The sequence below is a fragment of the Vulpes lagopus genome, chromosome 2 (assembly GCF_018345385.1).
Source record: "Vulpes lagopus strain Blue_001 chromosome 2, ASM1834538v1, whole genome shotgun sequence".
NCBI classification, from domain to species: domain Eukaryota; kingdom Metazoa; phylum Chordata; class Mammalia; order Carnivora; family Canidae; genus Vulpes; species Vulpes lagopus.
Genome location: NC_054825.1, coordinates 136026448 through 136053710, shown reverse-complemented (window position 1 = coordinate 136053710; position 27263 = coordinate 136026448).

Here is a 27263-nt window from a genome sequence, read left to right as displayed (position 1 = left end):
GCGAAGCGATATTGGAGGAGGGAAAGTAAAATGCAAGGCAGGAGCTTAAATGCCATTCAGGCAACAACCTTGGGAGTTCAGACGACTATAGACTTTTATCATGGCTTTTGGTCTCCAGCAAATAGATTAACATCTCCCCCAGGAGGAAAGCTTTTCCTTAGTAGAAGAAATCAGTTTGTTGATGGTGATTTTGATGACAATATTCATGATGACATTTTCTGTGAGGAATGTCTCTCCAAATGGGACTTGACCAAGTTTTATGCCGATAGAGAGATCAACACGCTGACTGACACTTCAGGTATTGACATATCTAAGCGAGAAATAATTGATATGACTGAGTAATTGTGAAGCATAGCATATTAATCTCCAGAGTTTTGTAAAGCTAAAACTTGTGTAAATGAATAAAGAAAATCCTAGTATAGATTGTCATGATGGTGAGCAATGTAGTTATGCTTACGTGTAATGTTGCACAGCTGCCAGGGCACTTCCGATAATGCTTTGTTAATCATTAGTTTTAAGAACGCAAATAAGTGTTAAGCCTTTTAATAATTCTCCATCTCCAATTCTCAGTTTCCTTTGTGACCAAAAGATCAACCAGTCCCAGGAGATCCACAGCAACTAAAGATAGGATTTTTTTTCTTTTTTTTTTTTTTTTGCAGACTTCTAGCCCCACATTTTCAATTCCTTGCTGCTATCTTATAATAGGAAATCCTATCGATCGTTCACATGTCCTCACTAAAGAGCTAATAGAGTTCGGACAAGTCAGTAATTGGCCCACATTGCACCGCGCATAGGCCGAAATGCTGAGACCCATTATAACTCATCTGAACCAAAGACCGGTATTCCTTTTAGCCCACAACACTGTTCCATGGTGCAAAGAGGAAGCAGGAAGGATATTCTAGCTTGGTCACCCTTGGGTTGGGCTGTGCGTGGGAGAAGGAGGAGATGGGTGTGGGAGTCAGGCAGCCCAGGCGTCCAGTGATGGCTTTGCCTTGGCTTTTTTAACCTGGCTGTGGTTCTCACACCACTGGGTGTCTTTTCTCCCCAGATGACCTCAAAGGCTCCTTCAAAAGCTTACATTCCACAGTTCCTCTGTGTGGCACTCAGAGGCCAAAGCAAATAATTTGATTCTTTCCCGACCTCATCTCCGAAGTATCTTGTAATAGTAAAGTGGAACATTTTGATTGTCTGACTTTGGGATCTGGTAATGAAATTGTGGAGGACAGTATTATTGTTTTCCTACCCTCTTACATGGATATGTGGCTTATAACCCCTCTGTTCTCTTCGTGTGCCCATCCTGGCTCTCTCCTGATTTGGGGGCATGTATATGTGGGCAAGTGAGGGTGAGCATTTCTGCAGAAGCAAAACAGGCCCTCTGTGCTTCAGCAGATTTTTGTCTCGATTGTTTTGTGAGGCTTTGTCAAGACTGGGGATTTTCCTGCAGTCAGCACCTACTGAAGAACACCTATGTGCTGGATCCATTTTAGTCTCTAGGGACTGGGAGAAATCTGGACATAGAGAGACTCCCTTGTATCTACATATTGAGATTATTGTACCTTGGAGTATCTCAAGGTTTGTTGCTATTAACCTATTTTCTTCTGGGTTTAAACAAGCTGATCCAAACCGGTGTTATGAATGAACTTAATTACCTTTAGGGGGAAAATGTCTCACTTGTTGGGTTTTTGCTGCAAATTTTAAGAATGAATAGCTGTTTTCAGAACTAAAAGTTTGGCAGCCCACTTATGAGATGTAAAAGGAAGAAAAACTAAAGATACCTCTGTCATTTTAAAGTATGTGGAGCCATTTTTCCAAAGTAGGCTTTGCTGGCAGAGCAAGTCTGTTAATAACCCTGCAGTACTCCCCGTGTTGAAATAACACAAATTAGCATTTAACCCGGGAGGAAGAACACATGAAGTTATTTAACATTTACATAAAATTATGGAGTAAACTCCAAAACAGGTCGCCTCTGAAATGTATAATTACACTCAGCAGTCCCGTCAGCATACATAGAAACAATTTTATTTCCAATCATCTTCTGCTTTTATTCACTCAGGAATGTATCATTAAAATTTCCACAGAACAATGAACCTTAATAGGTGCTAATGCAATTGTGAATTATGGTAATTGTTACCTAAATTAATCTCTGTACTTTCCATTCCTTATTGCCCTAATGCATAAGGAGTGTGAAAAAGATAATGTTGAAACTGACATTTGTATAAATGGTGTAAAAGATTTATCTTATTTGATTAAAAAAATTTCATGAGAACTTGCTACATTTTAAAGTGGTTTAGTTGGGGAAAAAATGTTAGACTTGCTCTAGTTATGGTTTATGGAATCTTTAATGGGTGAAACTTGTGATGGAGCGAAGTTGATGACCACTAGTTCATCTTTGATACCTACACACTTACTAAGGTATCCAGAAGGCACATGTACATCCCCGCCCCCCCACAGATCTTGCCATATCTGTGCATGTGATCACTTTCTGTGTGTTTTACCTTCATTCGTTTATATAAAGTACATCCCACATGCTTTGCTGTAATGATACCCACCATGATGGGCTGAAGTGTGCTTCCTTCCCCTAAATTTATATGTTGAAATCTCAACCGCCAGTACTTGGGAATGTGACTATATTTGAAAATGAGGTCTTTAAATAGGTAACTCAATTAAAATGAAGTCATTACAGTGGGTCCTAGTCCAAGTGGTGTCCTTGCAAGAAGAGATTAGGATGGGGACAAAGAGGAGACCATGTGAGGACATAAGGGGGAAGATGGCCATCTGTGAGCCAAGGAGTATGGCCTCAGAAGACATCAGCTTTACCAATCTAGGTCTTGAACTTCCAGCCTCCAGAGCTATGGGGAAATAAATTTCTGTTGTTTCAGCCACCTAGTCTGAATATATCTAGCCAGATTGGAAGTAATGAAATTTAGGCTTTTGGTCTGTGACTCTCGACCTACATTTGACCTTGGGCATATTGCTTAAATTTTCCATTTGTAATTATAGTTTTCATATGTTTGTGTATTTTAAACTGCCTTATATCACAGCCTTTTCCTTTTCTAAGAGCACTTTGAATTTCCGTGGAGAAGATACTAACTACTCGATCTCATTCCCCACAGTTGGAGTGAGGCTTATCTAATGCCTTAGCTTTAGATAGGGGCATGTTACTCAGGTCTGGCCAATCAGTATGTTCTATGCCTTCATGGATGGACATGTGACAGAGATTTGGACAATGAGATTCCATTTTAGAACTTAATTTTGAAGTATTGAGCAATTAAACTCTATATATTTGTTGGAGCTGCTGAGGTATAGGGGTGTGCCCAAGGCTTCCACACTGGCAGCCACAGTAAAGGGCCAGACAGAGGATGAAGTCAACATGGAGAGAGGCCACAGATAGAAATATGGAACTGAGGACTCTGTGTGGGCCTCTGATTCAGCCTTGCCTGAAGGCAGTGATTTCCAGAATCCTGTCAATTAATAAGCCAGTAAATGCCCCCACTCTATCTTCTACTTTAAGGCAGTTTAGTATACATTTCTATCATTGCTACTGAGTCCTTAGTAATATAATGGCTAAATGCTTTGTCTCCTCTGTGAAATGAGTACATTCTTGAAATGGTAACTATATTTTTTCCCCAAATTAAGTATCATGTAGAACACTGATCTTTCTCTAGTGTGTATGTGGCAAGAGGTAAAGAAAGGTAAAGAAAAGACTACCAGAGGTCACATGCAGGTATTTTTTCTCTCGCGGTCACTGAAGCTGCCAGATGGAAAGAGACAAGGATTGCTGTCGGGATACTTGATGGAATTTTTCTCTCCATCTCTGGCAGGACTCTAAGGTGTCAAACAAGCAAAATAACTGGCATTAGAACTCTCATGGACAGAGGTATACTTGGGCCTGATAGTAATAGCAGAATTCAAGGAGCCATATCATTGGCTTTACCTAAAACAAAAACAAAGACCAAAACCAAAACCCAGGATGGTGAAAAGCCCATTGGGTTCAAGTGGAATACATCATAATTAGTGTTTTTTTAAAAAATAGGAAATGTTTTATTGGGCCAAATCTATGATGGGTTTGCCACTTATAACCATCTTTGGAATAGTGATTATGAACCAGCTCTGAAGAAGACCTTAAAAATGCATGACCCTTCTACTCTCCAATACCAACCTGCTTATATAGTTTGCAATCAATTTCGAGGGCTCTCTACTTTCAAAGCCCACTTGCCTACTGGACTCATGGCCAAGAACTCTTGCTCTGGACAGATATATCAAATGCATGTTTACTGATTTATTTTCTAAGCTATTTAGATTTTATGAATCCAGATTCTTTAAACTGCAATTTAGGCAACACTGCTAGATCATTTATTCAACTGCTATTAACTTTTTCTTTCATTTTGGAGGTTGTTTTGTCTCTGATTTTATTTACCTCTGCATATAATCTAAGGAGGAGTTTCCTTGTTTATTTGACAAGTGGTTATTGGGTGCATGCTGTAGACCAGGAACTGTAGGAGATGCTGGTGATATAACGAGACTAAAGAGAAAGGAGTCCAGTCCCCCTGGAATTCATGGGCTGTTGGGAGAACACAGGACTCAGGTGATATTAAATCAGCAGAATCTAATATTGGTCGTTCTGTCTCTGGAGCGAGGGCACTAGTTCTGTGGGCCCAGAGCAGGGACTGGAGTATGGAAGGGACTCTGGTATCAGAGGATATATAAAGGCTGCCCCTTTAGCTGGTCCAGCTTTGCAGAAGGACCAGCTTTGCTAGAGGGCATCACAGGGCAACAGACTTAGGAGGACCAAGGGTGGCTTATCTTTTACTGATGTCTTCCAACTAGGATCAGAATTAGGATGAGGTGAATGAGTGAGACACTTAACCTCTCAGGTGGAAGACTGATGAAAATTCCAAAAACACCCTCCACAATCAGTATCCAACAGGACCTTGAGGGAGTGAGGTGAGCCTTGCAAGGTCAAGGTAGGTTTCCTGTCTTTACTTAAAATTTTGATATTTTGTTTACATGGACATCTTGATATTTTATTTATCACAGATAAATTCATTTTGATAGTTTAAAAACATTGCATTAAAATTTGATTTCTCTTGATTGCTGAGATTTTCAGTGCCCCCTTAAATTTTGTGCCCAAAGTCAAGGCCTCACTTTTCTCACTCTTGTTCCTGCTCTGCCTTGTTATATAGTGATAAGTCATAGCACTTTGTTAAGAAATGTTTGCAGTGTATTGTTTTTACAGTTGAGTTTATATAAGATGTCTTTATTATTATTTATTTAGTTCATTTAATAATTAATAATATCGATCATTTCATTTATTATAATAAACATTTTGTATACTATGTGATATGTACTTTTCATATACATAATTGGGGATATAATTATATAATCACAATCATATAATATAATATATAATAATTATATATATCATTAATTTGAATTCATAGAATCCTTAAAAATGTAAAGTAGGTGTTATTCAGAGTCAGCAGATTGAGACACATAGAGTGTCCAGGCATGTCATTTTTTTGAATCAATGTCTCTTAATTTAACTGGGAAATCCCCAGGCATAGCATCACATCCGGTTCTGAAGGTTAGTCGTGGTCTATATCTGTACTGGCCAGCCACAAAGAGCTAGTGATGAAGAGTTAATTGTGTGAGCGGTGGCCGTGGCCGGCAGGATGCCTTGAGAGCACTGTGCTCCTTCCGTGTCCTGGTCCTCTGTGCGGCCTCTCAGCCCAGACCTCGGCCCTCATGTTGGCCTTGTCTCCCATGGCTCCATGTCCTGTCTCTGTTGCTTCCTCTCCCCAATGTCCTGCTTGCTCCCGGATCTCCCCAACATCAGACTTTACTTTGTGTTTCACCCTGACTTGTCTTGCTGGTATCTATCTGTCTCACACTTGATTTCTCCACCATCTGGAACAAGTTCTAGCAGCCTAATTAACTTGTAAAGTGTGTTCAGTTTGGATGGCGAAATCATCTTTCTTCCCTGTGACTTGAACCTCCTGACCTTTCCTCATAAAACACTCATGTCTTATTTGCTACCCTGTGCTCAGCTGTCATTACTTTGTGTTGACAGTTTTATTGTTTCCTGGTGACCCCTGTCCATCCACAATTACTATGGTATGTGGCAATATACTTATTTCAAAGTTAAATGTGTGGGATAAAAATAAAACCAAAAAGTTCCACATTTGAGGGAGGAAAAAAAATCCATGTTTTTAAGATATAACATATATTCATTCATATATATAAAAATTCATTGTAATTTATCTTGCTAAATGAGTGAGTAGGTCTCTTAAACATATCTAGATATCAGCTAGTAATGCTTGGCTTTTTAGATCTTCCAGGCTTTTAAAATTATGCATATAAATAAGCAAACATCTAAGGAAATTTTTTCAAAGAAGCGAAGATCAACTACAAAAAGATATATTGCAGCAAGAAACAAAAAATGGCTTTAAGGTATTGACGATAAATGAAGATGATTCAGTCTTTCAAAATATCCAAAATTTTTACATAAAGTAAATGTATGTACAGGAAACTTGTGTGACCAAATCATAATTTGGGAATGAAAGTAATGAACAAAAAATAGTCTGGGTTATGTAGCAGTATAGGGTGAGGGTAAGGAGACCGAAGTCTTTCCCTTCGTCACTATCACTGATTGCAAAATAATCTTGGGTGGAATGTATACCATGTGGATGCCTCATGTTGGTAAGTAGACGATGGGGGCTAAAAAGAATGGCTTCCACCCAGTAATCTCTAAAGCTGATATAAATTAGTGTCACATAGCATAGCTACAGACATATATTTAAGGAAATCATTTATTTGTGGTTGCATTCCTGTTATGAATTTAAATAGGAAGGGACTATCGTTTACTTTTAAAAGTTGAAAGGCCAACAAAGATATGAAAAAAAAAGTATGCTATGTTCCATAGGAGGCCAAGAAGTCTGGAATTTTTTAAGATACAAGTAAGTTCTCTTTGCATCTATATGCTCTTTATTTAGAGTGAGTTTTTATTAATTTCCATATTCCTCTTGTAGTCTGTGGAATTCATGTCTTCTGGAAGAATGAATGAGGAAGAAGAACATGTCTATTTGAGGAAGCAGGCCCTTGACAGTTTATCTTTGGATTAACTGATAATTTTTGTGAGTCAAATTGTCCAGGATTTTATCCTGAGTTTCTTCAGAGAAGTGAAGGGAGGCAAAAGTAACACTTCTCCAGTGCTTTGGGATGCTTGGGAAGAAGCTATGTGAGAAGCACAAAGTATCGCTCTCATTTGGCAATCGTGATTCTAAGGCATATTGAAGCAGACACTTGAATGCTCCAAATGACGAGATAATCCAGATAAACTTTACGCGTCTTGCAGCTTTTGAAGTTCTTAAAGCCAACTAGAGTGGAGGGATAAAAGACAAACCAAGTTCTTAAGTTAGTTCATATCATACACTTAGTGTCTCTGCTTCATATGAATCCCCAGCTGCCAGCAGCGAATACCACAGCCAAGCACCTAGAGTCAACTCATCTGCGCGTGGACAGTTCTATCACACATAAGTGCTATGGATTACAAAAATGAGACTATCTTCCTAAGTAACTTGCTTTCTTTCAATTAACACAATACTGAGTAATTAAATGTTTCTCTATAATATCAGTTGTAAATGCAAAAATACTTCTCCATTACATAAGATGAATCAGAATGTATTTAACCAAATCCCCATAACTGGATATTCACATTATACATTAGAAGACTCCACCAACATATCAACATGGAAACAGATTAGATCTGACCTTTTAAATTTCCTAAAGCTGTTGGTAAACACAAAGCCTGTGGAAAGCCCACATGGATAGAGTCAGAAGCCCTCTGAGTATCACACAATGGGTCAGAAGGGTGTGGGTCCTATAGACCTTGTAGGAGGACTAGATGCTTAAGTAACAGTCCATGTGAAGTCATTGTGTAAACTGTATCAAGTGTACAAATGTGACCTGTTTAGGCTAAGAAATGACTATCTTTCAACATAGATCTGTTCATCATTCTTTCCATCCTAAGATATTAGCCTATATTTAATCGTTAGTTAAGGTTTATATAGTTTAATTTTGAGTGTATCTTTCTTAGAAAAGCCTTTTTAAAAAGATTTTATTTATTCATTTATTTAAGGGGGGTGGGTTGCAGAGGAGCAGAGGAAGAGGGACGAGCAGACACTGCTGAGTCTGACTTGGGCTGGATCCCAGGACCCTGAGATCATGACCTCATGATCATGGCCGAAATCAAGGGTTGGATGCTTAACTGACTAAGTCATCTTAATGCCCCTTAGAAGAGCCTTAATATGGACTCATGTATAGTTCAGTTGAAAACGTGCTCACGGCTTTATAATCAAAGGAACACATTTAGATTTATGAAGTCCTGTGGCTTGTATTGTCAGTGTAGCTGAGCAGAACTACATTTCCCAGAATGCCCTTTCCTGGTAGGTTTCAGGTTCAAGTAGGCCATTAGGGAAATTCTTACAAGATTTGGAAGACCAAAATGAAGTCATAGCAGTCCAGTTATTTTTGGCAGGTTGGTTTAGCATGCCACACACAGGGCCACTGACATACATTGTTGCTGGTCTGGCCGGTCACCTCGCTGCTGTGGGCAGCACCCAGGCTCATCTTGCTCCCAGCTCCCACCAGATCAGCTCCTTCAACTTCTTCAAAAGTTGGGCCAGGTATGCATGTGGCTCTGCGGTTAGAGTACAGTTTTTCCTGCAGATTACTCCAGCAGCAGTATCTCAGAATGTGACTGTATTTGGAAATAAGCTCATGAGGGACCTAATCAAGGGAAAATGAGGTATATATAGATGGGATCCTAATCCAATATGACTGGTGCCCTTGTAGGAAGAAGAGATTAGGACACAGACACACAGGGAAGCCTGGGTGGCTCAGCAGTTGAGCATCTGCTTTTGGCTAAGGGCATGATCCCAGTCTGGGGATCGAGTCCCACATCAGGCTCCTCACAGGGACCCTGCTTCTCCCTCTGCCTATGTTTCTGCCTCTTTCTCTCTGTGTCTCTCATGAATAAATAAATAAAATCTTAAAAAAAAAAAAAGGATACAGACACTCATAGAAGGAAGGCCATGTGAAGACACAGGGAGCAGCTAAGCTGCAAGCTAAGGAGAGAGTCCTCAGAAGAAACTAATGTAGCTGATACCTTGAGCTTGAATTTCTAGGCTCCAGGATGGTGAGAAAATAAATTTCTGTTCTTTATGCCACCTGGTCTGTGGCGCTTTATTATAACAGTCCCAAAAAACTAAAATAGCATTGTTAGTTCTTATTAAATGACTCAGTTTCTATAAAAGCAATCTCTGTTGTCTACTTAGATATACATCTCTATTTAACAAGTGACATAAGCTAGTCCCACAATAAGCATACTCTTGAACTTAGTACCCACTACCATTTAGCAAAAATCAAGCTGAAATAATATTTATGAAAGGAAGTTTGCTCAAAGGCCATTTATTTCCTGAATTACACCAGATATTCTAAAGCTTACCTCTGGAGCAAACTTTATCCTCTGCTGTGTAATGTTGGTTCAGCATTAGATTGTGTTTAATAAATTACTTTTTTATTAAGGTGTCATCAGCATAGAGCAAAGAAAATTCTAGAAAGGGTTTCGAGAAATGTATTTGTGTGTCTACGGAAAGGTTGCTACTGAAAACATTGCATGGGATGGTTGCTAAAAGATCCCTAAGAAGAAATCCTGACTAACCTAAGTACCAAGAATATCTGCTCTTCTCATAATCAATTAATCCAAAGATTAACTTAGTATTTAGTTTTTTCAAGGATGGCTAGAAAGTTGGATAATGGTTCTTAAGCTCAATATGCAAAAGAATCACCTGAGGAGCTAATTCTGAAACTGAGTGAATAAAGAAATGTGACAAAATATTCAATTTAGAATAAAGCTTAGTCTGATCAAAAAAAATTTAAACTGTTTCTTTAGGTAATATTCAACTCCTCTTAGATAAAATTGCTTTGGTCCAATCTCCCCTTATTTTCCTTCCTAGGATGGCATATGGGTTTATTCGGGGGCTTCAGTGTCTATGGTAGTGAGTGGGTGGAGAGGCCTCTTTGCTTTTCTCGTTCTTGAGTGTCCACTGGTTTCAGACCCTTGACCCTGGTTCTCTACCATGCCTTCCACCTAGTCTCCTGACCAGGCCAGCCAGTTCTACCTTCTACTGTGGTGCCACTTTGTCCCAGCACAGCAGCTACCACATCAGTCTGGCTGGCTCTCAACTCAGATGCCCACATGCCAGGTCTTGAGGGAGAATCAGAGGTGTCAACCCAGATCACACTCCCTCTAACCACGTGGTGTACTTTCTATTTAATTAGGCTGAATGGTTGTATGTTGGTGTGGAGTCCTCTGCACCATCACCTTCTCCTTGACTCCCAGATGGAGAAAAGAGGCAAGAGTCCCTTCTCTTTAAGGTTTCTTTCCTTAAATAAGACAAATCACCCTTGCTGAGTAAAAGTCTGAGAGAGGGACATCACGAGACAGGACTGAACACTTGACTCTCATTTCTTCCTTCCTCCTCTGCTCCCTATAAATCCCCAAGCTGGAAATAGTTTTTGTTTTTCTTTACCTACATTTTGATCTCCTTCTACAATGGAGCAAGAGATTTCCTGCCATTGCATTCATGGGTGGAAATGGAATTTTTTCAATAGTAAGAAGAAGTCAATGGGCCTGGGTCCTCCTGCATTGCTTGTTGATATACTAAAGGAGGAAATAAAAGCATTTGGGAAATCCCTTCTTTCTAAGAAATGCACGGCTCTTAAGCTTATTGACTTTCTGCTAAATCCTATTTTGTATGTCAGATGCTGAATATTACATCAGTATTTATTTTTATTTTTCTCTCCCTAACACATCTCCCCAAGCAGATGGGTGCTCTGAGACACGTACTTGGAAATGCAAAACAAATAAAGCACATTTATAATTTAAAAATTGTCTCTAATACGTACTACTCTATTATAAATAATAATAAAAGATACCAGAAAAAAAAAAGAAAATGGCTTTGAAAGTGGGGAAGAAAGTAAATAATAAACTTGAAGTCATCAAAACTGATTTCTTCAGCCCTGGTTGCAAGAAGCAGTCCTAAAGGCATAGATACCAAGAAAGAATAGTTAGTGTCAGTGCCATATATTGGTGCTCTAATTTGGTACATCTATTGATAGACATTTAACTACTTTGAAAATTAGATGTGGATTATGCTATGACCTGACTAAGGATTTAAAGAGTAGGGTCAATATTTCCAGGAGTAGTAGGATGCTGGCAAGTAATCCGCATTTTCTTTGCTTCAATTTCTTCTCTTCACTTTTACAAAGTTTGATAAAATCATTCTCTCATCTTTCTTGCTGACCTCAAGTGAATGTGGTGGAGGAAAAAAAAGTGAAGAATAAAGATCCCTTTAGAAAAAAGTCAAGATATTAAATTTATTACATCATTTATTGTTACACATCAGGAATGGGCAGCTTTCTTATTCTGTATCCTGAATAAAGGAACCCTGGCAAACTGGTGGGCAGTTTTAAAAACTTTGAAAAGAAGTGAGTCTTCCTATTTCATTTCACATGCCTCACTTCTTGTTTTGAGCGAGACTGAGATAAAAGGAAGACTTAGAAATACATGGTCAGGGATCCCTGGGTGGTGCAGCGGTTTAGCGCCTGCCTTTGGCCCAGGGCGCGATCCTGGAGACCCGGGGTCGAATCCCACGTCGGGCTCCCGGTGCATGGAGCCTGCTTCTCCCTCTGCCTATGTCTCTGCCTCTCTCTCTCTCTCTCTCTCTCTCTCTGTGTGTGACTATCATAAATAAATAAAAATTAAAAAAAAAGAAATACATGGTCATTGGACATGTAGACAGGGCAGGAGGAGAGACCCAGCATGTGACATTATGTGGCAGATGATTCCAAACAGTAGCCAAACCTCAGCGAGGAAAACAAGGACATCTACAGTTGGAGAGTAACAGGAAAAATTTCAGAGCAGGATGACTTGCATTTGAGGGGATTTATTATTTAGGCTTGTACAGCAAGCACACACAGCTGGCTACAAAATCCTTGAAGATTCTGAGAGCTTTCAGTTGGCTTAATTATGGGCCCCCTCATTTCTCTGTTCTTCCACAAAGAATCCCTGTTTTGTCTAAAGGTTGTTACCAGCTTTAAATTCCATCTTTACCATGAATGTGAGATGTGCTTTTTGTTATTTTTGGATCTACCCTGGTCTCCATTTTCCATCTCCAAAGTCCTGTCCTTATGCTCTTTTAGACCCAATTTCTTTTCTCCTCCATGTGTTTTTGTAGTAGTAAGGACATGCCATCACTTTTTTTTTTAATTGAAAATACTATAGTAAAGCTCGGCCATGAATATATTCTGGTGGCATGGCTTGTAAATGAGAAATTTTTTAAAAGATGCCTTTCTTGATGAATCCAGTAGTATTGTCTTGGTTAAAAAAAAATGATGGCAGGGTGGAGTCTCCTCTTCTCCCAAGCACCTCTGATCCCAGTGTACAAATAATGTTTATATTCCAGTTCACAGGAAGAAAAAAAAGGAATGTGAAAATATTTCATTGAAAGCTGACAGCTTTAACGAACTTTAAAGGTTAACCCTGGTGCTAGTTAACATATCTATTCATGTCTCCATCAGCCTATTGAATTACTCAGCTGAACACGCACACAAAAGCAAAACTTGAAAAAAAAAAACACCCAGAAAGACAACATTAATAATTCATAAATACTGGAGGCTGGTGACTGACAATTTTCCCCCTACTGTGTTGAAGTCTGTTAAGAACTGAATCCTGATAGCTTCTACATTACTTTAGAAACTCAGTGAGCAACCCTGTCCAAGAATGTTAATGTTTCTGTAAGTGGTTAGCTACCGAAACAGTGGATTTCTATCCCCTCAAGCACTTGTTCATGTCCCTTTGGATTAGTATAAGGTACAGCTTTTCATGAGATGTTTAACTGACAGTTTTTATATTTGAATTTCTCAAGCATCTGCAGACCATAAAGAACTCCAAATTCAGCCATAATCCTCTGTTACAAAGTAAATCGGCATTTCTGAACAGATTCCAGATACCAATTATAGCATTAATGAGGATATACAATCGTGTTGTCTGCCTGGGCAGGGTTAGAAGCGATGTTGCTCCTGACAGGGCTGGCCTACCTCGGAGTTCACCATCCTCCCTCTTCCACGTGCATAAAATTGTGCTGATCAAACCTTCCCATTAAAAAGAGGAGTTATGAACATCTTTAAGGATTGACCATTTTCCTGGGGACATAAGGGACAAATACCACAACTGTTTGTCGCCTGACAGTGGATTGATTTCAGGGTCTTGTCTACGAGCAATAAACACTCAGGCTTGATGTTATTAGAAAGATATAGCAAAGAGATGCCATGGAGGACTGAGATGGGAACTCTGGACCCTCCCGCTGGTGCCAATGGCCTTTCTCATCATGGGTTTGCTTCAAAAGGGCTCCACGGATGTTGTCTATCTCATGGCTGATGTTTCTACCACTCAATAATGATTAAACTCTCTTTTATGTTCCCCACCCAGAGTTTTTAATTGTCTGTCACACCTGCTCTTTGGAAAAGCAAGTGGAAGAAAGGGGTCTTCTCAGAATTGGAACTGGTTGACAAGAGATTCTCTATAATTTTCACAAGCCAGCTTCTAAATAGGAAATGATGGTGGTAGTCCAATGTCAAAACCCTTATGTGGCTTCCTAAATTTCAGGGTTAGGAAGGCTTATATGAGGAAAGTTTACATGAGGGACAGTTAGAGAAATAACCCAATCTCTGCCCTGATTAGCAACAAGCTTGTTTCTATTTCTCTTACATTGCAGTTTTGGCAGCAACCAGAAACTATTATATTAACTAGTTAAAGTCCTTACTCATTAAAATTTTAGTCTCAGAAACAGCCTCTAAAGGATGTGAGTTTTCAAGAAGCTGTTGCAGAGTAGAAACTCAAAAATAATTGACTACCTTAATGGATTGGCTTCTGTATTAAGCAATAAATAAAGCCCAAAACATCTACCGAGCACCTTCCCTCTAAAAAGGACTTCACCAGGTATGATGACTGTGTTACTCATTTGTAATGGAGGCGGTTTGAAATCCTGCACTGCTGATCAATGACCATGTAAGAATGGACAAACTGCCTAAGCCTTCTGACTCTGTTTTCTGGTCTGCAAATCGAGGATAATAGTATTTACCTAATAGGGTTGCAGAGCAGTTTAAATAAAATAACGTAGATGAAATATCTAGCAGAATTAATAGTAAGTGCTATTTCTTCCCCTTACAGTGGAATCAGAGTGGTCTTTTAAAAGGTATTGTGTGTGTGTGTGTGTGTGTGTGTGTGTCTATGTGTGTATTGCTTACTGTGATCCTGTGAGATAGAAAAAGCAGTCTTTGATTACTGCTATTTTTCAGATGAAAAAAATCCAGGCACAGTCAAAGTAATGAATGTGATTTGTCCAAGTTTGCGTCTAATTCCAAATTGGCAGGTGTCTATAACTTTTCTTCTTTATACTATTTCTGTATCTAGTGACTTTTTGCACCAATTTATAAGGAAGTTCATATTAAATAATAAATACCTTACTCCTAAGTATTTTAGTCAAACTTTGTCATTGGGCTAAAAGTTGTAAGTTAACTTAACAGGAGGAAGAAAAATGTTTCAAAGAGCGCTGATGCAATATTTAGTGGTCTATACTTTTTATAGAAAAAAATTTAATAGTTTTCATAGCTAATAGTTATTTTGGGCTTGCTAAGTATCGGAAGCTGTGTTAAATGTTACAAAGATATTAACTTTTTGAATTTTATTAGAGAGAGAGAGAGAGAGAATGCAGGTGAATGGGGGAGTGGCAAAAGGAAAGAATCACCAAGTAGACTCCTCACTGAGCTTGGAGCCTGAAGAGGGGCTCAGTCTTGTGACCCTGAGATCATGACCTGAGCCAAAATCAAGAGTTGGATACTTACCCAACTGAACCACCCAGGTGCTCCTTAACTTTTTAACCTCTTACAGAAATCCTAGGGTATTGATACTGTCAGCATCTCCATTTTATAGCTAAAAAAACAGAGGCATGGAAAGGTTCAGTAAACAGCACCAAATTACCTATATATAGTGGGTGGTGGAGCTGTCTCTCAAACCCAGGAGTTGTAACCTGAATTCACAATACTTAATGCCTTGATTTTACATCCCAATTGTTTATATGAAATATAAAATTAATAAAATTAATTAATATAAAAGAGATAATAATGTCTCAACATGTTTATGATTTTGACATTCCTTGAGGTTCAATTTCAAAGTTCTTTAAGAATAAAGGAAAAATTTCAAGGAATTCAATTAATGCTCATTCTGGTCTATATAAATTTTTATTTTTATAATTTCTTTTTAATCTCTTATTTAATAAATAAAAATTTTAATACAAAATTGAATGACAGGTCAGACAAATGCAATGGTGCAGGTGATCTACTTTTTGTATCTGAGACTATGTTCACTTTATTATAAAAGAGGATATCAATTATAATTTTGTCTCTAAATCCAAATTTAATTAATATGGATTTAGTCATAGCATTTCCTCACCTATACAGAATTCTCAACTATACAGAATTTTAGATATTATTAAAAACATTATCAATACCTTTTTCTTGAATTTTTTGGTTCCTCTCCGTAGCCTAGAGACTCATAGGACAGGTGGTTTAATCATTCCTCAGCTTGATAATATTTTAGAAAATTTAACTTTGAAATCCGGAATTCTCTTCTGCCCAATGTGCATTTGACAAAATCTATTTGATTTTTTTTCCTTGAAGATTTGAGGCAGTTTCTAACACAGCAAACCAAAACGAAATAAAATATCAGGATCAGATAAAAAGAAGAGCATAATTATACACAGTATAAGGCTCAACCCTTGTTGCCAAAGCTGGTGTGAGAATTTGGCTTTAAGCCATTGTGTAACTCCTTTAGGGCAGTGAAATGGATATAATAAACACTGACCTCAACTACATTTTTATAACCTATAAAACACTAAATTTCATATGGCCTGATTATATGATGACATTTGATAAAAGCTGAAGGTAAACATTACTCTCTTAGGGATATGCTAATGTGTACCAAATATATCACTTTCTGGTAGCTCAGCTTACTTCAAGGGTGCAAATACCTAGAGAAGTTAATGGATTATATAAATATTTTCAAAACTTTTTTTTCTATATTACAGTTACTTTGCAAAAGTCTCATGAACTTTCTCTCCCAAGTTTATAAAACATATATAAAAATACAAAGCAACATAAATGCTTATTAATCTTTCTCTCTCCTCTCCTTCTCTTTCCTTTCCTGTAACTGTATATCCATAATTGATGTGTATTAGTCCGTTCCACAATAAACAATGCAAAAAATGCTAGATCCAATGCTTTAAAATATCTTTTTTCTTTTATTTTTTAAAGATTTACTTATTGGTTTCAGAGAGAGAAAAAGCACAAGTGGGAGGGACAGAGGGAAAGGGAGAGAAAATCTCCAGCAGACTCCACACTGAATGCCGAGCCTGATGTAGGACTTGATCTCACAACCCTGAGATCACGACCTGAGCCCAAACCAAGAGTCAGATGCTTAATCAGCCATCACCTTTTTCTTTTCTTCTTTCTTTCTTTCTTTCTTTCTTTCTTTCTTTCTTTCTTTCTTTCTTTCTTTCTTTCTTCTTTCTTTCTTTCTTCTTCTTTCTTTCTTTCTCTTCTTTCTTCTTTCTTTCTTTCTTTCTCTTTCTTTCTTCTTTCTTTCTTTCTTTCTTTCTTTCTTCTTTCTTTCTTTCTTTCTTTCTTTCTTTCTTTCTTTCTTCTTTCTTTCTTTCTTTCTTTCTTTCTCTTTCTTTCTTCTTTCTTCTTTCTTTCTTTCTTTCTCTTTCTTCTTTCTTTCTTTTTCTTTCTTCTTTCTTTCTTTCTTTCTTTCTTTCTTTCTTTCTTTCTTCTTTCTTTTTCTTTTTTTCCTTTCTTTTTTAAAAGATGTATGGCTGTGCTAGGGTTATAGTATCTGAAATAATCAGAGTTCAAGGTCAGTGAGAAGGAAAAGAAATAGGAGAGAACTGAAGCTGGTATTTGCCTTGATGACATCTGCTGAACTCTATAAGCTAGGCCCTATGTTCTGAAGTTCCACATGTGGGGAATAGGAGATAAGACCTGTAACCCAAGGAGAATGGGATGGCAGGTCAGCACCTTCCACATATGGCTGAAGTCAACACCTTCATTTGGTACCTTGGAAAAGTATATGTCTTTCATAAGGAGACTTGCCTGTTTTGTCTTTGGTGAGAAAAATATAGTCATCTCAGAGAAGTTAAAAAAATAAAGGCACAATAACCACTTTAACTGGAAAAGCTCATCAGTAAGAGAAATTCCAGGTTGTTAGTACTGCCAGGCCCATCTAGAAAACAAACAAACATGAATTCTATCTGGAGGGTTGAATAAACCATAAACATAGGCTGAAGAGGCACAGAGCTTTTGACAGTTTCATGGTACTCAGAAGACAAGAATTGGAATTCATTGCTCTTCAAAATGAGGAACTCTGAAAAATGCTCCAGGCTTTAAATTGAGTCTCCTGAGGGGTAAGCTCTGGGAATAAAGATAAACTGAAAATAGACTAGATCTTCCAAAAACTGACACCAAATCCCAAATCATCTCAATCTCTGATTGGGTAAAGATGATCAGCCTCTCATCCAGCTGCTTGTCTGAAAAATAGTAAATTATCTCTATGGAAAGAAAACAGCATTTAAAATTCTACATTTAAAAAATACATTACATCTGAGATTCAAAAAAAATTACCTGATATACCAAGAGGACTACTTACTAAAAACCAAGAGGAAAAATATCAAAGATATAGACCTGTAGGTAATCCAGGTACTGACATTAATATCTTTAGAAAGAGGTGAATGGAGAATTTCACCAGAGAATTACAACCTATAAAAAATAACACAGAGGGAATTCTATAACTGCAAAATTTATGAACTGAAATTAAGAACTCAATAGATTGATTTAACAGGAGATTAGATAAAGCAGGAGAGAAAATTAGGGTAATCATTAAAAGAATCATAAAAGGAGGCATAACTAAAAGCTAACAAAGGGGAAAAATTGAATAATAAAAGCTACTTGATAAATCAAAAAAAAAAAAAAAAGCAAGGGGAAGACAAAATGAAGAATAGTTTGGACAAATAAGAAGCAAGAGAAATTTAAGCAGAAATAGTTCAATAATTACCTTTAACAGATACGGAGCAAATACACCAGTTAAAATACTGTCAGTCAGATTGGGTCAAAAACAAATCAAAATATGTTTTATATGATTGTAATATATGACACAGAAAGGAGAAAATATAGAGGAAGCACACTGGGCAAACACTGACCAAAAGGACCTGGTGGGCTGTACTACTAATACTAGCACATTTAGTAACAGGTAAAGTGTCCTTCAAAGAATAAGTATCATTAGAAAAAAAGAGGAAGATATAGTGGTAAAAAAGTCAGTCTGTCAGAAAGCTATAATAATTCCAATTTGGTATGCATCAAAGAACAACACCTGAAAATGTAGGAAGCAAAATTGACAAAACTAGAGCGAAAACAAGTCCACTATCATGTTAAAAGATTTTAACTAGGGACACCTGGGTGACTCAGTGGTTGAGCATCTGCCTTTGGTTAAGGGTGTGATCTCCTGGGATTCTGGGATCGAGTCCAGAGTCCAGCATGGGGTTTCTTGCAGGGACCCTACTTCTCCCTCTGCCTATGTCTCTCTCTCTCTGTCTCTCATGAATAAATAAAATCTTAAAAAAAAATTTAACTGACACAATATGAACACAAAAATTCAATAAGAATAGAGACAATATGAACAGCATATTTGTCTAATTTGGCCCAATTAGCAAACACAGAGCACTACACTTCAGGATATACCTCTTTTCAGGTGCAAATGGAACATTACCCAAAATTGACTACAGAAAGCCATATAGGGTAGAAAGTAAGTCTCAATAACAAATGACTGAAATTAGAAGTGTGTTCTCGCTAATAAAAAGGTATCTTGAAAGTCCTCAAGTATTTGGAAATGAAGCAGTTTTCTTTTGAAATGAACCAAAAGTTATCATAATGGAAATTAGAAAATATTTAAAAGTGACTGTTGGGCAGCCCGGGTGGCTCAGCGGTTTAGCGCCGCCTTCAGTCCAGGGCATGATCTTGCAGACCTGGGATAGAGTCCCATGTCAGGCTCCCTGCATGGAGTCTGCTTCTCTCTCTCTCTCTCTCTCTCTCTCTCTCTCTCTCTCTCTCTCCTCTCTGTGTCTCTCATGAATAAATAAACAAAATCTTAAAAAAAAAAAAAACACAACCTGACTGTTAATAAGAGCATCACATATTGAAACATGAAGGATACAGCTAAAGCCATGATTGCAAGGGAAATTAGAGTTTTCATTGTGTACATTGGAGAAGAAAAGAGGCTGGAAAGTCAATGATCTGAGCAGGTGTTAGAATACAGATGTTAGAATACAGGTGTTAGAATACAAACAGCAAATTAAGACCAAAGATAGTAAAAAGGAGAAAATTTTAAAAAGAGAGAAATTTAATGAAATAAAATACATATGTATATAGAAAATATCAACAAAATAACATTTAACTCTTCAAAAGATTTTTAAAAATTCATAATCCTATGGCAAAACTGATAAATAAAAAAGAGAGAAATACAAATTACTGATATTAGGAATAAAAAGGGGACATTATTACAGATCATACAGTCATTAAAACTCACAACAGGGTATTATAAACAAGTCTATCCCAATATATGTAAAAATTCAGTTTAAATAGATATATTTGTAGAAAACTACAGTTTACCAAAGCAAATTCAATAAAAGATAGAATATTTGAAAAGTTTTATATCAATGAAGGAAACTGAATCCACAGATAAACAGTTTTCACAAATAATTCTCTAGGCCTAGATGGCATCATTTCTAAATTCTTCCAAATATTTAAGGAAGAAACAAATAAACAATATTTAGGCAAACTTTTCCAGAAGTTATAAAAGAGGAAACAACTCCCTATACTTTTTGTATCCAACATGTAATACTGATAACTAATTGGGCAAAGACAATAAAACATAAAAATTATAAGTCAATGTCTTGAACATAGGTGCAAAATCCCTAAACAAAAATATTTAAATAGCAAGTCCAGTGATGTATGGAAAAGCTAATATATAACAACCAAATTGTTTAGAAAACAAAAGGTGAGTTTAATATTTGAAAATAATTGAAATTAAAAATTAACCAAATAAAGAAGAAAATTATATAGTTATCTCAATATAGTGGGAAAAGCATGTGAAAAAATAAAAAAATGGTTCATGATTGAAATACTTAATAGCAACTAGCAAACCGATAATAAAGAAAAACATTATCAGCCTGATGAAGAGTATTGCTACATATTGAATGTTTGTATGCCTCCCTCAAGTTTGTGTTTTGAAATCTTTATAAGATACCCAGTCTTTGGTATTTTGGTATAGCAGCACAAATACACTAAGATGGGTATTCTACAAAATACCTATAGCCAGCCTCATACTTATGATGAGATGCTGAAGGCTTTCCCTCTTATATCAGGAATGACACAGCATCCTAGCTCCTGAAAATAGGCAATAAAAAGAAATAAAATATATAAGGGTTGAAAATGATGAAATAAAATTTCATTATTAAATGGTGACATGTAAATATAGAAAATCCAAAACAATTTACAAAGAGTTAAAAAGTGAACTTAGTGAAACACTTAATAAATGTCAATAAACAAATGTCAATTTTTTCTATATATTAGCAAAACAATTAGAAAATTAAACCTTAAAAATATGTTATCTACAGTGGCATCAAATAACATCAAATACTTGATCATAAATACAAAGGAATTGTGAGGATCCTCTACACTGAAAATTAAATAACCCTATTCCAATCTATTGAAAGATGTGAAAGAAGCCAAAATATGGGCCAAAACCACAGTCACATGTTTGGAGGTTTAATATTAAAGACATTAGCCCTTCCCCTATGGATTTATAGATACAATACTATTCCAAGTTGGTTGGTTTATTTATTAACAGTCATCTCTCTCTCTTGCTCTCTCTCTTATTTATCTCTCCTGGAAAGTGCCATATTGATTCTAAAATGTACATGAAAATATAAAGGGGTAAAATTAGCTAAGATGATTTTGAGGAAGAGGAACAAAGTTGCAGGGCTACAATACTAGATACCAAGATTTATCATAAAGTTGTTATAATTAAGATAGTACGATATTGATATGAAGATAGCCTAATCAATGAAACAATAGAGTCCAAAAGTGACTCACCCTTATAAGGTCACTTGATTTATGATAAAGATTAAACTGGAGATCTGTGGGAGAAAGAATGATCTTTTCAATAAATGGTGCTGACTCAATCAGATATACATATTTAGAAAAAGAGTATTACTCCTACCGTAGACCATATTGTAGACAAAAAAACAAAAGCAAAAGCAAAATAATTCTAGAATTAATGATTAAGTCTAACTAGGGAAGTTGAAACAATAAAAATTCTAGAAAATAACACAAAGATTGTAGAGACTACAACTTCTTAGTGGTATCTATAACTCACAAAAGAGATGCAACCCTTCCAGAGATTCTGTCCAGAGTGGCAGGGTAGAGAGACAGAAGAGGTTGGGCGGGGGGGGGGGGGGGGGGGGAATGATAGGAGGCGAGGTGAGGGAAGATGATGAGAAGGGAAGGGAGGGGAGGAGACGGAAGGAGAGAAGAGAGAGGAGGGGAAGAGAAGGAAGGAGAGGTGAGGGGAAGAGAGAGAAACACTACCTGGCTTCTCCCACCTTTAATCTCCCACTGGAGCCTACCCTGCTGGACAGAGGTAAAAGCCAGTTGTCAAGGAAATTTGAAAATACAGCAGAGCAGAGGACACAAAAGAAATGTATCTGAGAGTAAACAAACAAAACAAGAAAGCAAACAAAACAAATAAATAAAAACTGCCTGACACAATCAAGTTCAAAAGCTAAGCATCAGTCAAGGAATAGAAGATGAAGCCTAAGTCAGAAGATGGGAAGATACAGAAATGAGACAAACAGAAGGGAACAGAAATCATCGGTGAGGTGAGAGAGTCCACATTAATTACAGAAAATGAAGCAATGGCATCAAATGGGGTATTTTCCTGAGGTCCACATAGACTATATACACAACATAGACCAGGGAAACCAATTCTATCTCAGATTTCACAGAGTCTTCTCTTCCCTGGGAGTTCTCCTGCCTGTGTTGCTTCCTGATTTGGATTGTGAACAAATACTAAGAGGAGATAGTAATGACTTCTTAAAATGCCAGTCATCTTTATCATTATTTGGATAAATTGATTCCATATAACAAGAATCAAAAAAGCTCATGGGTGGAATAGGATAATTATTAAAAATAAGTTTATTTCCTTTAACCCACCTATTACTCTTTATTTACTTTTATTCAAACTTTAAAAAATTCCATTTGATTTGATTTTTAAAAGGCCTTCCTATTGAAAATTTTAAATCCATCTATACCTATACTATTCCTATATCTGAATATGCTGTTAAGTACATTCTGAAAGGTAATAAGTCAAATAGTTACTGTTGACAATGAATTGAATATAATCCTTGACTCTTATTCAGCCTTTAAATTGTTAGTATGAGCTGAGAGGAAGGAAAAAACCCAACAAAACTCCAAACTGGTTCCAAGAATGGCTTTCCTTTTTAGCCAGTGTTACATTTTTCACAGGATGGGGGAAAAAGCTTTAGTGGTTGCATGCTGTTCTCGGGTAATACTTTTTAGTAATGCAAGAGCTTAGTTGGCTGGGTAACTTGATTACTCTGGAGGGCATGCTATTAGCAGAATGGGAAGGAATCAAAAGAAAAAAATTTACATTAAGGCCACAGACATGCCATACAATACAATTACTTCAGGTTTTATATCCAAAAAGCTATTATACTTTTTTTCCCCATTCTTTTAGCACTGTGGCATTCTGGTAAGGGGCTTTATAAGAGGCAAGAAATGGATGCTAGCCCAGAAAAGCCCAAGAGATTGTTTTGTGAATGAAAAAGGCCTGAAGCTGGGAATAAGTCCATATGGATTTTTCTTTTTAGCTCTTTCCAATGAATTGTGGTTATCCATGGATAATCAATTTACTTCTTTTTGCCTTAGTTTTCACATGGAAATGATCATTCTAGTTTTTATCACAGAATGCTATATGCATAAAAGAGACAATCTGTACAAAATACTTTTGAATACCTGACAAAAAAGCGTAATGTCCTTCCAAATCATTACATGGAATCTCACTGTTACTCACTTCTCAGTAGAAATTGTCATAAGAGAAGTGCATTTTGGAGTTGTTAGCAGTCAAGACAGGTTAGGTTATGCTGTAGTAACAAATCAGTCCCCACATCTTAGTAGCTTAACAGAAGGGATTTAATTTTCCACATGAGTATCCTACATGGGTCTACAGTAGAAGGCTTTGCTCCAAACAGTTACTCAGATCCAGGCTCGAGAAGCCCACCATCTTGTGTTGCTGTCACCTCAAAAACACGGTTTCCAGGGCACCTGAGTGGCTCAGTTGGTTAAGCGTCTGACTTTAGCTGGGGTCATGATGTTAGGGTCCTGGGATTGAGCTCGGAGTTGGGTTCCCCACACAGTGGCAAGTCTGCTTGTCCCTATTTTTCTTTCCTCCTCCTGCTCATGCTTAAATAAATAAATAAAATCTTAAACACACACACACACACACACACACACACAAACATGGTTTCCAGCATCTTTGTGAGAGGGAGAGAGAGATTGCATAGAGCACTCACACCTCCTCTTCAGTGTCTTGACCAAAAGTGGCACAAATCATTTGCTATTAATCACGTGACTGCATTTATCTTCATGAGGCCTGGAAAGTTTCAATATGCCTGGGAAGGAGCAGAAAACCACAGGGGGTGAACCCTGCAGTCTTACCCATAGTTCATTTGAAGTCAGTGATTGAAATATGGCGTGGGGCTCATCAGAAGGATACCATTGACAAATGAGGTGGACTGTTATCACTTAACACATGTACGTCATCACTGTAGTGTTTTAGTATTTCACTCCTACTTTGGTGGATGTCCAACCAAAAATTTTCATGGTGTTAAGGTGAGCCATCAGTGTAGGTACAAATTCTTACCTTAAATGTTAGACTCTGAGCTGCTCTTTGAGCAAACTATGATTCTCTGCTTCCATTGGGAAGTCTTAAATAGTCCATTTATCCTTCCAGGAGCCTGCTATTGTATTTTGGCTAGAGAGAACAGGATCAGGGACAAGTTAAGATCTTGACATTTAAGACAGAGACACATCTAGTCTGAGTTTGCTGAGCAGCTTATCAAATCCTGCCTTAATCTCAGTACATGTGCTGCAGAAACTATTTGATAAGCAGGTAAAAGAGATAATTTATGTAAAAGTGCCTAGCTCAGTTCCTGGCATGGCTATAGTGGGTGCTCAATTGTTCCACTTGTCCTCCCTTTGCAAAGGAAGTGAAAATCATACTGGTTTCTACTCTACGTATGAATATATTTGTTGGGATTCTCAGGTAATGATATCCTTCTTATTCCTGTACTTCTGTCTTACCAGTTTTATAATTATGAAGCTATTAAAACTTTTAAAAAAGATTTTATTTATTTATTCATGAGACACACACACACACACACACACACACACACAGAGAGAGAGAGAGAGGCAGAGACATAGGCCGAGGGAGAAGAGGGAGAAGCAGGCTCCATGTAGGAATCTGATGTGGGACTCGAACCCGGGAATCTGAGATCACACCCTGAGCCAAAGGCAGACACTCAACCGCTGAGCCACCCGGGCATCCTAAGAACCCATTAAAACTTATTCAAAGGTAGGACTTTCTTAGCAGTCAGGACAGGTTAGATTATGCTGTAGTAACAAATTTCTTATAAGCCATGTACTGGAGATACAGAGGTGAATAAAACAGCCATAGTGCCATTTGTGCTTTTTGGCATAGGGGTCCAACAGCAATGGAGCCAGAGAGCAAACAAATAGATGAACAAGTCAAAAATATCAATGAGATGTGCTGGGGAGAGAATTAAGGGCAGAGGTGATTGCAAAGGACTGAGGGCTACTTCAGAGTGGTGGTGGATCAGCTTGGTTTCCTCGTGGGAAAACAGAGGCAATTTAAGTGCTGCAGGAATAAGGAGTCAAGTGAATGTGGGAGGAACTGGAGAGTGAAGGTGTGGAAAGCCTCAGACTGGGAGTCAGAAGCAGTCACTAGCCCATTTGGAAAAGCCATAGATCAAAGCAAAGCTCAAGAAGTAGCACAAGACCACTCTTGAAGCTAGACTTCTGGGCTGTGCAGTGAGGCTGACTTGCCCAGACTTGCAAGAATGATGATCTCTGTCTTCTAAATCTTACTCAAATTCCTTTCCATGGGGAAACCTAAAGCAGAAGCATACAGAAAAGAGGATCCTGGGAAATGTAGTGCTTAGCTTTCAGTGAGTATAGTGATTCCACCCAGAGCAGACAGCACACATTTTAGCACCAAAGGTAAGGATGACATTTAAGGGAATCTGATGACTTAAAGGAGTCAACTTTGGAGAATGTTAGGGAAGAACATTACAGGTGGAGGGAAAAGCGAGTACAAAGTTACTAATGCTGGAAGGAGCTTCCTGTGTTTTCTAGAAACATCCAGGAGGCCAATGTGGCTGGAGATGAATGAGAGAAGAGTAGGAGAGCTATTGGGGAGTAAGTGAGGAAATGAGTCATGTGGGGTCCTACAGCCTACAGTGGGCCCTTTAGGGGTCCATGTTCCTGGCTGGCTTGTGCCTGAGTCCTGTGGATAAACTGTTTGTGGTAGAAAGCTGAAGAAGCTGCTTAGAAAGGGAGACTCTGTGACACCTAAGGACCCAGGCTTTTCTGTTTTAGCATTAGGCAGTGGATAGTGACAGAGCAGAGAGAAGGGTGTTCACTGCAGAGTTACCAGCACACAACAGGGTTTTGTAGCATAGAGTGTGCAGAGAATGCAGTACTGTATGGAGACTGGAGAAAAGACATTTGGGAACATCTGGAGACAGTTACGTTAGAAGAGACATCAATGTTTTTACAGTTGAAAAGAGCCACCTTGTCAGAAGGGAGGTGCTCTGTAGTAGGTTTGAGTTGTCAACTGACAGATTCAGAAACAAATGTGAGAATTCTCATCCAGAAATAATAGGATGAAAAGATAGAATGAAGCTTTGAAAGGGAAAATGAAGGTCCGGTGAAATATGGGTTATTAAATATTAGAGCGGCCTCATGGTCCTCCAAGCGTGGGTAAAAGCCATGGGGAACCTCAGGTTTCATTCACTAAGCCCTTGCTTGAATATGTTTAGAAAGTTAAAGGATATTCATTTCCCTCTGGGAATTCAGTGATTTCCTTCCCAGTAGATGTACATGCTTCATGGAAACAACTAGGTTGCTTGGAATTTTTATTCCTCATAATTTCAAACCTCAAAGCTATGGTTTTAGATATTTCAGTTCTTTTAACCAAAATGCTGGCTAGAGTTTATCAAAGGCAGGTTGGTCTGTGCCCCATTGTAGTGACAGTTCAGGGATGAACAAGATGACTCCAGTGCCCTCACATATCTCTCCTTCCCATTGCCTGAAGCACCATGACAGAGAGGCACTTGGCCTGTTGTTAAAATTGAATCGCAGTTGCCCACCATGATAACTGCTCATTAAGGCTCCCTGTTTTGGCTTTCTTACCTTTTCTATCAAACTTCTGCAATCCCCTACCAGTCCTTACTGAGATCACCTCCCAAAAAAACCACTTGTATGCAAATGCTACTCTCATTGCCATTTTCAGTGAAAGTCTAGCTAAAGCCAACAATCACAGCTGAACGTACTGAGGGTGTGCTAGGTGCCAGGTGCTACACAATTATCATCTAATTGCTGAAACAATTCTAGGAGGTAAATATTTCATCATTATTATCCTTATTTTACCCATGAGGAAAACGAGGCACAGAGTAATAATGTAGTTTGCTCACCGTCACCAGCTAGAAAATGGCAGAGCCAGGAACCCGTGGGACCCTCATTTGATTGCCATCCCTCTTTCACCAATTTCTGATCAATTTGGTTCTTTCTGGCATCCCATTGGAAAATATTTAATCTCTTTGTTATCCTACTTTCTAAAAATTGCTCCCCCCACACACTTCCTTCCTCATTATAATATATAATAACACGGTGCTGTTTTTATAAAATTCCCCTCATCTGAGCACTTCTGTAGA